The 11,653-nt window shown below is 41.8% G+C and overlaps 1 pseudogene; it reads left to right on the plus strand.

Moving 5' to 3' along the window:
* The first annotated feature begins 5,686 nt into the window (after positions 1 to 5,686).
* On the plus strand, positions 5,687 to 7,417 carry LOC110309765 (annotated as a pseudogene).
* Positions 7,418 to 11,653: the final 4,236 nt, after the last annotated feature.

Raw genomic sequence — 11,653 nt, forward strand, 5'->3', positions numbered from 1 at the left:
TATCATCAAGGTGGGAACATGGCAGTACCCAGGCAGGCATGGTGCAGGAGGAACTGAGAGTTCTATGTCTTCATCCAAAGGCTGCTAGTGGAAGACTGACTTCNAGGCAACTAGGGTGAGGATCTTATACCCACACCCACAGTGACACACCCATTCCAACCAGGTCACACCTATTCCAACAAGGCCACACCTTCAGATGGTGCCACTCCCTGGTCCAAGGATATACAAACCATCACATTGTGGAAATAATTTTATGGTTCGGGTCATGAGGAACTGAATTAAAGGGTCGCAATTATAAAGGTTGAGAACCACTGCTCTGGNCAATCATATCTGACTCGTGTCTGTTCCAAGAGCAAGGCAGGTGCTTTGTAAATGTGTGCCTGTGTCATTCTGCCCACTTTCTCTGTTTCTCTCTCNNGTNTAATTCTGTGTACTGTTCTTTTTCTTATGTTCTACACACTCTGTGTCAGGCTTTGTGTTGGTAAAGTATGGACAGGTGAATGCGATCTAAGAAGACTATGTGGATCAGGCAACCTGTTCAGATAGGGCACACCATGTGTTCTCCCGGACATTTTCACAGTACTGGTGAGGGATGAAGTAGATATTCTCTTCACATCCATCATAACAAACCCAGAGGGTACCATGATGACACCCTCTCCTGTAAGGCCCATAGAGAATTCAGATATCACCTGAGTGACAGCTGCCACTCAGGGGATCTAAGTGAGACACTTTTAGTTCTGGGTGACATAGGCACAAAGGTGCAAGTAGTTTTTATTTATTTGGGCTTTTTGAGGCAATGTTTCTATTTCTAAGCTCCCCTGGGCTAGCAGCACCTCTCTGTCTCTCTCTCTCTGTCTCTCTCTGTCTCTCTCTCTCTCACACACAAACACACACACACACACGTATGCACTTACTTCACACTCTGGGGCTTTTGGTTTTAGGAATGAGGATGTTGTTTGGGTTATTTTTATAAGGAGATGGGGTCTGTTATGTTCTTCCCACCTAATCCCTGGCCTCAAGCCATCCTCCTGCCTCATTTTTCTGAGTAGCTGAATCTACAGCACACACCACCACGTTTGGGCATTTCAGAGAGACGATAGTACTTTTCAACCTAGTGCTTTCTTGGCAAACATTTATTTTTATATTTGTTTTGCTTTGCTTTCTGAGATAGGGTTGAGCTTCATAGTCCTGACTGTGGATCAGTCAGACCTTGACATTGTTGGTGAACATTTTTTTCCCAATATGTAGTTTGCCAATTTGTCATATTGGCTATGCCCTTTGTCTTATAGAAGCTTTTCAGTTTCTTGTGGCCCATTTATAAATTTTTAATGTTAGAGCCTGAGCTATTGGAGTTCTGTTTATGACATTTATCCCTAAACCCATGAGTTTGAGGCTCTTTCCTGCTTTCTCTTCAGTTAGATTCAGTGAATCTTGTTTTATGTTGAGTTCTTTAATCCACCTGGCCTTGAGTATTGTGCCAGGAGACAAATATGCATCTACTTTCATTTTTCTACATACTTACTGCCAGTTAGACTAGCATCATTTATTGAAGATGTTTCTTTTTGGATTGTATGTTTTTCAGTTTGTAGGAGATCAAATGTCCATAAGTCTAGTTTAATTTCTGGGTCTTCAATTCATTTCTTTTCCTATTTTTTTTAAAACACTATAATGTTACATTTCAAATGTTAGCCATTTTTCCAGTTTACTGCCTAGAACCCACTTAACTCATGCCCCTTCCAACTGCTTCTATGAGGGTGCTCCTCCATGCACACACACAGTACTCTCTAGGCACCTTGGCCTTCCCCTACACTGGGGCATCTAGCCTGTAAAGGACCAAGGGCCTTTCCTCCTATTGATGTCCAACAAGTCTGTCATCTGGCACACATGTGCCTAAAGCCAGGAGTCACTCCATGTGTGATTAGAAGTTTAGTCCCTGGGAGTTCTAGGGGATATGGTTGGTTGATATTGTTGTTCTTCCTATGGTTGCAACCTCCTATAGCTCATTCAGTCCTTTCTCCAACTCTTCCACTGGGGACTCTATGCTCATTCCAAAGAGGGGCTGCAAAAATGTGCCTCAGTATTTGTCACTCTCAAGTGGAGCCTCTGAGGAGACAACTATAGCAGGCTCCTGTCAGAAAGCACTTATTGGCATCTTCCATAGTGTCTGGGTTTGGTGTCTGAATGTGGGATGGATCTCTAGGTGGGGAAGGCTCAGGATGGCCTTTGCTTCAGTCTCTGCTCCATACCTTGTCTCCACATTTCCTCCTGTGACTATTATGTTTACCCTTCTAAGAAGGTTTTCTGATGTTCCAAAAGAATTTGCAAATTGCTTTTTTAAGCCTAAGACCAATTGATTTGGAATTTTGATGGGGATTTCACTGAATCTGTAGATGCATGTTGACCATTTTTACTGTATTAAACATGTCAATCCATGAGAATAGGTGATCTTTCCACCATGTGAGATCTCTGTCAAGTTCTTTCTTCAGAGACTTGAATTTCTTCTGATACAAACCTTTCACTTGCTTAGTTAGTCACACCAAGGTATTTTCTCTTGTTTGTGACTATTGAGAATGGTGTCATTTCCCTAATTTCTTTCTCAGCCTGTTTATAATTTTTGAATAAAGGAAGGATACTAATTTCTTTGAGTTAGTTTTATATCCAGCCAATTTGCTGAAGTTGTATGTCAGGTTTAGAAATACTCTGATGATCAGAGCTTCTAAACCACTGATTGGGTGCTGACCCTGTGATTGAATTATGGGAAATTGCTAACCGCTGTGGTTGAATTACAGGAAAGCCGAATGAAGCTGAGGTGGAGGGCTAGGCTGTAGCAGGACCAGCAGAAATAATGAACCTGGACTAATAAGATCTCTCATATCCTACAACGAAACCAGGCACCATACAGCAGCCCTTATGTGGCCTGCAAAACATTTAGAGCAGAGGACTGCTGGGTCTGGATTTAGTCAGAGAAAATGCTCCCAACCTTCACAAGAATGGAGGTCCCATGGACTTTAGAATTGTGTGGTGGCGGTGGGGTGGGGACATCCTCTTGGGCACGGAAGGGTTGGGAGGAAGTATTAGAGGTGGTATGAGAGTGAATCAAGAGAGAAATAAAATCTAGACGTTAAAATAAATAAGAAAAAGTACCAAAATAAAATGAAATGTAAGCTCTGGTGCAATGTTGTCGGTCACTTAAATATATGATCCTATCATCTGCAAATAGTGGTATTCTGAATTCTTCCTTTCCAATTTGTATCTCTTTTTCCTCCTTTTGTTGTCTAATTGCTCTGGCTAGGACTTCAAGTACTATATTGAATAGGTAGTGATTGAGAGGGCGGCCTTGGGTAGTCCTGGTTTTAGTGGTATTGCTTCTAGCTTCTCTTCATTTAGTTTGATATTGGCTACTGATTTTCTGTGTTTTGCTTTTTCTTAGTTTAGGTATGGGCCTTGGTTTCCTGTTCTTCCCAAAACTTTTATCATAAACGGATATTGAATTTTGTCAACTGCTTTCTCAGCATCTGAAGAAATGATCATGTAGTGATTTCCTATGAGGTTGTTTATATAGTTTTTTTGAAGTTGAGCAATGAGGATGTTATGGCATGTACCATGATACTGTACTCACAGCAAATATCAGACTCAAGAGGTAGGGCAGGGAGTGCAATGGCCTGAGTTGAGATGAAACCTCAATTTTAATGTGTCTATAAGTTCAGGATGCTGTCCTTTTGGCATTAGCATCTCTGGTTTCTGTGTTCTTATGCTGAGTTTGCTGAATCTGTGCTATAATACCCCCTAAGCTCACAGATATAAGAGTGAAAAATCATGTATGTCTTCTTTGGGAAAACATCTGAATTTCACTACCTTCTTGAGCCACACAATATCAATATGCAGAGGTCAAAATTCAAGGGGAGATAGGTGATGCCTTCAAAGTTGAGATCTATTTCTTCCAATTAGGGCACATATTTTTTTCAATGTGATTTTTCCTTTTCTCTTTCACTAAGGGTGGCTCGTGTGTTTGCTGGCTTAAAGGGTCCTGGATCCACCAACAAGGCTCTTACTCTATACAGGCTCAGTTTTACCATGAAAAGGATTGTTGCAGAATCATGCCATGGCAGCAAAAAGGTCAACTACACTTTATTAGGTCCAGCTGACCTGGCATAGGACTGAAGACCTAAGCTATCTGGGGAAAGGAAGCAGCATGCAGTGTCACACAGCTATCTCTGATGCAACTGCTAGAACTGGAATAGGGATGTTTGTTTTTTCTGTTTGTTTATTATAAATACATACAAAAGTTAGCCAGAGTTGGTACATGCCTGTAATTCCAGCACTCAGAAGGTTTTGTAAAAATTGTTGTATTTAGTATTCCTGTTGTTTCTGTTGGTTGTGTATTGAACGCTACCAGCTATTTGAACTGGACCCAGAAAATTAAGCCCATGCTCTGTACAGTTCTATTATTCACGTTAATCAGTGATTTTATTCTTAGCAACCACTCCTCATATGATCTCATTACTCACTTTTAAATAAGGAAAACAGTCATATAGACATTAGTTCACTTGTATGGTCTCACATAACCAACTCATCATGACTGTAGAGTGCCATCCCAATCTTTGGAATACCCAAGCTTCTATTTTTGAGATGACAGGCCTCTGTGGAAGACACTATTAGCTGGCAGAGGACCTGGAATGGCTGGTGCCTGAAGGCCAAGGATGCCCCTGTAGTGTCTCTGAAGCTTAAGGCAGAGGTCAGGCAACAACAAAACTTGGCCACAGTTGGTTCAGGATTATATTTTGGATGAGCCCTGAGACCTGGATGAACAGAGGTCTCCAGAGATCTGGTAAAGGTGAGCACAGACACTTAGACTTGAGGAGAATATTGGATCTTTGAGATTTGTTAATATTCCTGTTTTTTCTATTGATTTTGGTTTGAACTCTCCCACCTATTTGCCCTGGACCCAGAAAATTAAGCCCATGGTATGTACAGTCCTATCATTCATGCATTTATTGTAATCAACACTGTAATCAATAGTAATCTAAGTATATTGGTTTATGGTTTTTTTCTACTCTAGACTAAAATAAGTGATTTTGATGAATTAACAATTGCTAGTGATTGTGTGAGCAGAGGAACACATCAGAAGATATTTAACTGAGAAATAGTAAGTAGTTGCCCCTTTTTCTTCATCCATACATTGTAATATGTAACGACTGAGTTATTTTGAAAACAAGATCCCCTCCCCCCCAAAAAACCATAAAACATTCCATGAGCACATATTCAGCAAATGTTTAAAATATAAACCTAAACAGAAATATGACATCAGGTCCCTGCTCTTAGATCAATCTGCTAACAAGACTTTGAGGGAGATTCAACATGAGCCTAGTGAATCACAGTTTGTACATCTTCAAGAAGTCATTTTAAAAGATTTCAAAGTAAAAGTAAAGTGCTTAAGAAAGCATGGAAATGGCGCATCATCTTCCCTCCACGTTTCAGGATCCTGGAGTGTCCGTGTGATTTTGAGCGAGTGCTGCAGAGCAGTCTGCTGTAGGGACCTGGCGAAGTCTGGGGAGTTGTCCTGGGGATCGGGGTGCCTCGGTGGACCCTTGGGGCCCCGAGTAGGCCTGAGGCAGAGTCACTGAAGTTATTGTGAAATTAGTTCCAGACTCCTGACCCTTGGATAACAGTGCACTTATATGAAAACATGGCCGCCTATAAACTTGTAGCGATACAAACATATCCTGTACTTGGTGTGAAAATCACCCAAGACACTCTGTAATGGAACAACTATAAGACCCCTGTTCAGATTAAGGAATTTGGTGCAGTGTCCAAAGTAGACTTTTCTCCTCAGCTTCCATATAACTATGCAGTCACAACTTCTTTGAGAGTCCACATTTATGGTCGGTACTCTCAAGAGCCTGTAAAAACCTTTTCCCATTTTAAGGACACAGCATATTGTGCAACTTTTCGACAGGATGGTCAGTTGCTCATTGCTGGCAGTGAAGATGGTGTAGTTCAACTTTTTGATATAAGTAGGAGGGCTCCCCTCAGGCAGTTTGAAGGCCACACAAAACCAGTTCATACATTAGATTTTACAGCTGACAAATATCATGTGGTCTCTGGAGCTGATGACTCTACTGTTAAATTATGGGATATTCCAAACTCTAAAGAAATTCTGACATTCAAAGAGCATTCTGATTCCGTGAGGTGTGGCTGTGCTAGCAAACTGAACCCAGACCTTTTGTAACAGAATCGTATGATCACACTGTGAAGATATTCGATGCTCAGACAAGTAAGAATGCTCTCTGTGTGAAGCATTGGCAGCCAGTGGAGAGTGTCCTTCTTTTCCCTCAGGAGGACTTCTGGGGTCTGCAGGAGGCCGCTATGGTAAAGTCTGGGACATGTTAAAAGGAGGACAGCTGCTTGTGTCTTTGAAAAATCATCACAAGACTGTGACATGTTTGTGTCTGAGCAGCTCTGGACAGAGGTTACTATCCGGCTCACTGGATAGGAAAGTGAAAGTCTACAGCACCACTTCCTACAAAGGTGTCCACAGCTTTGACTATGCAGCTTCAGTCTTGAGTCTGGCACTTTCTCATCAAGATGAGACGATAGTTGTAGGAATGCCCAACGGAATACTGAGTGTTAAATACCGGAAGTCTAAAGCAAAGAAGGCGTCACTTCTGAGGAGAAGGAGGCCTGCATATCGAACCTTTATTAAAGGAAAAAATTACTTGAAGTAACGGGATGACATCATGGTCAGTAGGCCAGCAAAGAAGCACCTAGAGGGGTACGACAAGGATCTGAAACGTTTTCGGGTCTCACAGGCCCTCCACAGAGTCCTGGAGCCTAAATGTGTGGTAAAGACCCCTGAGGTTACAGTTTCCATCATAAAGGAAGTGAATCGGAGAGGCATCCTTGTCAATGCTCTTGCAGGTCAGGACCAGAAGGAGATTACCCAGGTCCTTAACTTTTTGATAAGGAATCTGTCTCAGCCGAGGTTCGACCCTGTTTTGATTAATGCAGCTGAGATCATCATCGATATATATTTACCTGTGATTGGCCAGTCATCAGTAGTTGATGAAAAGTTTATAGTACTTCAAGAACTTGTAGAAAAAGAAATTGATTACCAAAGAAACTCCAAGAGACCTTGGGGATGATGGACATGCTATTTGCTACCATGACACGGAATGACAGCGACCCTGTGTCAGAGCATGTGCCTGCTGAACTCCCAGAGGAGAACACAGAGTCACCAACGCAGCCCAGCTACACCGACAAGAACTCCTAACTGGGTGTTGTTTGACTCTATTATGGAGAAGAAGGCAGCTTCAGTACACTCAAAGGATAATCAAGAGAAGTTATATGGAAGAGACTGGATTAATTAAAATTGGGACATAAGTACCTTTTTCAAGATGTGGTTTTCCATCTATTGATTTATTTTATGTCGCCTTCAGCTAGAAGATCTTAGTTGACTTGGTCACAGTGTCTGTTGACCCTGGATGCGTTAATTCTGACCTTAATGGAGCCAAAATCTCAGTTGCCGTGGGGCCTCGTGGCCTTCTGGAGAGGTTTCCAAGCAGAGTCCTGTGAAGTGAACAGAGTCCCGGTTTTGTTTCCTGCTTCTAGCCTCGGAAATACCAAGAGCAAACAGCAACAACAAAGCATCCATTGCTGTCCCCAGTGTCCTGGGGAGCTTCCCCTCCGCTAGCTGGTCTCTTCAGAGTCTTGAGTCATATGCCTTCCTCAGCTGCTTGTGGGACTGCCTTCCAAGTGTGGCGGATCACTGAATATTGTCCCTGGAAGTACTGTTAGGGTGTGATGAGTCTGTTTTGTCACCTAAAAATTGTGCCCTCCACCAGTGTTTTCTTTAGCCTTGTGTGTCCAGAGAGCTCTGACTGAACCAATTCCTGCCCCTCAGCCTGCTGCCTTCCGTCCGTCTTCACCGTGCTTTGGTGGTCCTCTCCTCTATAGTAAAAGCCTTTCAGCCTGCCCATGTGCAAAGTGTATCACAAATATGTAACCCTCCATAATGATTCTCTTATCTGTACTTGACATTTCTTTTTCTCTGTCCTTCACTTTCTGGGTCAGACTCAAACAGCAGCAGTTTGCTTTGAAAATTTATGTTTCTGAAAGTTCATTGTAAATTATATTTTTTTATAAAGAGATTCTTTTCTTCTTGGCTTTCTGAGATATATCAGTTCCTGATAAGCAGTCAGTGGTTTTGACCAGCATACTGACTGCATGGCTGTGACTTCCCTGCCTTCCTTCAGTGACCCCACTTAGGTTAATAAATGTCTGGTGATGGAATCCTGAGCTGAGGATGTCCTTGTGGGAAAGATTGTAATGATTCTGCCTCATAATCTCACTTGTGTAAATTTAGGGTTTTTCTTTTTCTTTTTTTCTTTTTTTTTCCCAAGTAGGTTTCTCTGAGTAGCTATTGCTGTCTTGGAAATCACTGTGACCAGACTGGCTTCGAACTCAGAGATCCACCTGCCTTTGCGTCCCAAGCGCAGGAATTAAAGGTGTGTTCCACCATCCAACTAAATGTAGGTTTTCTGAAAGCACAAGGGGATACAGTAAGACTGTTCTGATGTGTACACATGTTCAACAGTAGGTACAGTGTCCTTTCATGAGCTGAAGCAATTCTGCAGTACAGCAGCTTGTGAGGAGCCTGGGCTTGCTTTGAGTAAGGAGTTATTTAAATAACTCTTGTTAGGTATGCAGGGAGCTTACATAAACAGTTGTGAGTCTGCTGGAAGCTGTAGCTGCCATCTCCTGTGCACCTCTGCAGCGTTTCTTGGATAATTTCATTCTTGTCATAGCTATCCAAGGGTTGAATCATTCTCTTAGAACCCTGAATTAAAGTCACTCACCTCTCCACGCTGTTGACCTTATCATTCCTGCACTGGTCTGGCCTGTGAGGGCCTTAAATAACTCATTCCCTTTGACAGGCTTGAGAGTGCTTCAGCTCCTGTAAAGATTGTATAGTAATTACAAACCCTTAAAAGGATCAGGGAGCACACCTCAGAGTCCTCAATATAGATATGTTCAGGAGTTGGCTTTTGTTTTGTTTTTTAATGACAGGCTTCTCCAGGTAACCCTGGCTGTCCTGGAACTCACTATGTAGACTGGGCTGGACTCGAAGACACAGAGATCCACGTGCCTCCCAGCCTTCCAAGCGCTGGGAGTTAAAGGTGTGCACCACCGCAGTTCAGGAGTTGTTTTTATATTCCTTGAAACAATTACCTGCTATGTGAAGTGTTTTAACACAATAACATGTTTCAATATATAATGTTGGATTTAAGAGTCAAATGCCTAATCAATTTTTAGATTTGTGATTTTAAGTTGGGAAGTATTTTATACTTTACTATTGATGCAAAAATAATGAATTGTTGCTGGGAACTAGTCATTTTTGTTTAATTTATTATGTTAATTCAGATTTCTACATATGGAAAGGATTGATTGTTTCCAGTCAAATTTCTTAAATGTCTGTGCTATTAAATTGCAGAAGCAACTGATGTTAAATGGGACCATTAGAAACACTGTTGATTTAACTTACGTGAATTTTGCCAAATATTAATTAAAGACTCCCCTTGATCATGATTATTAAAATGAAGTAGTTTCTCAGTGAGAAAAAAAAAAAAGAAAGCATGGAAATATTGTTTCCCCAAGGAAGAAATCCTACCTCACTTCTCTAAGGAAAAAGCAAGATTAAAGGTAATTCTAATTTTAAAAACAGTATATGTCATTTGAGTGCAAAGATGCATTTGTGAGCCCACATCTGCAGTGCTTAAGAATGTCTAGACAACAGGATGTCAGCTTTGAACATGNCCTGTATCTTCTTCACACCCTCAGTCCCAGCTGCATCCTTGTCATTGATCATTAAAGCTCTAAGGATACAGGTGTGAAATTCCGGGATCCTGTGATCCTGAGATTCTGGGTGTGTCAGAGTTCCTGGGAGTCAAGNTGCCTGTGAGACTCTAAGATTCTTGTGTGACTAACTCCTGGGATTCTGGGATCCTGGGATTCTAAGATCCTGGTCGTAATAGACTGAGTGCCTGCTATTGGAACCTCCTTTGTGGGCAGTGGGAGTGTCCTCTGGGTTTGTACCCAAGGTAGACAAGTGCTAGAGTAAATGTATGCAAGAAAAGATGCCAGCAGTCCTGGGACAGGTGGTGACAAACTAAGACTTTTAAGTGTCAGCATCCAGAGCAGAGGGGTAGAGGCTATGGCTCTTCTTGGTTATTTGTCATGCCATTGAGCAGTCACCTCCTTATGTATTGTCCCTGATGCAGATGTTGCATGGCAATATATAGATGCACAAGAAACTAAACTCCCTGATACTCAGTGCAATCTACAGTTGTCAATTTTATCATCTTGTGGTGTTAGCATATTTGATCTCTTTGTCTATTTTTACTTGCTGTAAAAGGAGCCTAAGGCAGCTCCTGATAACTCTCTGTGAGTGCTCAGCATAGCACATTCCTGGTGTGGTAATGTTTTCCATTACAGGGTTAATCTGACCCCTTACACTAGGATTTGTAGAGGCAGATAGCACTTAACTAATAACAACCTTTCTAGGGGTCAACTGATTGCAGACTGATAACAGCCACCTTCCCCTATTGGTCCTCTACTTTAGCTTGTCTTAACTTTGACAATTCTGAAAATTACTCTCAAGTACTACAGTCTTATAGTCCCCAAAGGACAGATGAGTCTGACTTGCTGTGTCCCTTGCAAGTCAGGTAACAACATTGATTTATAGGCTATGTAGTATATCAATTGACTCCAATCTGCACTAGCTCCATTATGTTCATAGCAGCCTTCATTATAATACCCAGTAGCTGGAAAAAACCAAGATGTCCATCAACAGAGGAATGGATACAGAAAATATGGTATGTTTGCACAAGGAAAAACTGCTCAGCTATTAAAAAGAATGAATTCATGAAATTCTTAGACAAGTGGATGGATCTGTAGGATATCATCCTGAGTAAGGTAATCCAATCACAAAAGAACACATATGAAATGCACTTGCTAATAAGGGGATATTAGCCCAGAAGCTTGGAATACCCAAGATACAAATCCAAAGCATATAAAACTCAAGAAAAAGGATACTTTGATCCTTCTTAGAATGGGGAACAAAATACCCATGGAAGGAGTGACAGTGACATAATGTGAAGCAGAGACTGAAGGAATGACCATCCAGAGACTGCTTCACCTGGGGATTTGACCTCTGTGACTCATTGCTCGAAGGTATGCTAATCATAAAACAGATAGCTACATTCCTCCACCCACCCACTTCCTGGTTTCAAAGAGTGTTCATTCAAAGAAAGTCACCCTGACCATTGTAGGAAACCAATATGCAAATGTGCTATTGTTAGGGGCTCTTAGAAACTGTCTTGAGAGATAACCTGCACAATTACCAGGTATTCCTTGAAACTCTTGTGACCTGGCACTTCCTTGGGACTCTTAACTGGTATCTTTGGTATTTTCCAACAAAGCCCTCCCCACTTCCTTGAGTTGTGGTTTCTCCCTGTAACTACCCCCTTGCTACGCCCCGGTCGAGTCAACTGGACAAGCCGAAAGGCTTAAAGGTCACTCATGAGGCAAAGGGGTTTCAAGGAAACCTTCCTCCTGGAGTCTGGCATTCCCTACCCATACAGTAATTTTTCATTCC

The sequence above is a fragment of the Mus caroli genome, chromosome 14 (genome assembly GCF_900094665.2).
Source record: "Mus caroli chromosome 14, CAROLI_EIJ_v1.1, whole genome shotgun sequence".
In the NCBI taxonomy this organism is placed as follows: Eukaryota; Metazoa; Chordata; class Mammalia; order Rodentia; family Muridae; genus Mus; species Mus caroli.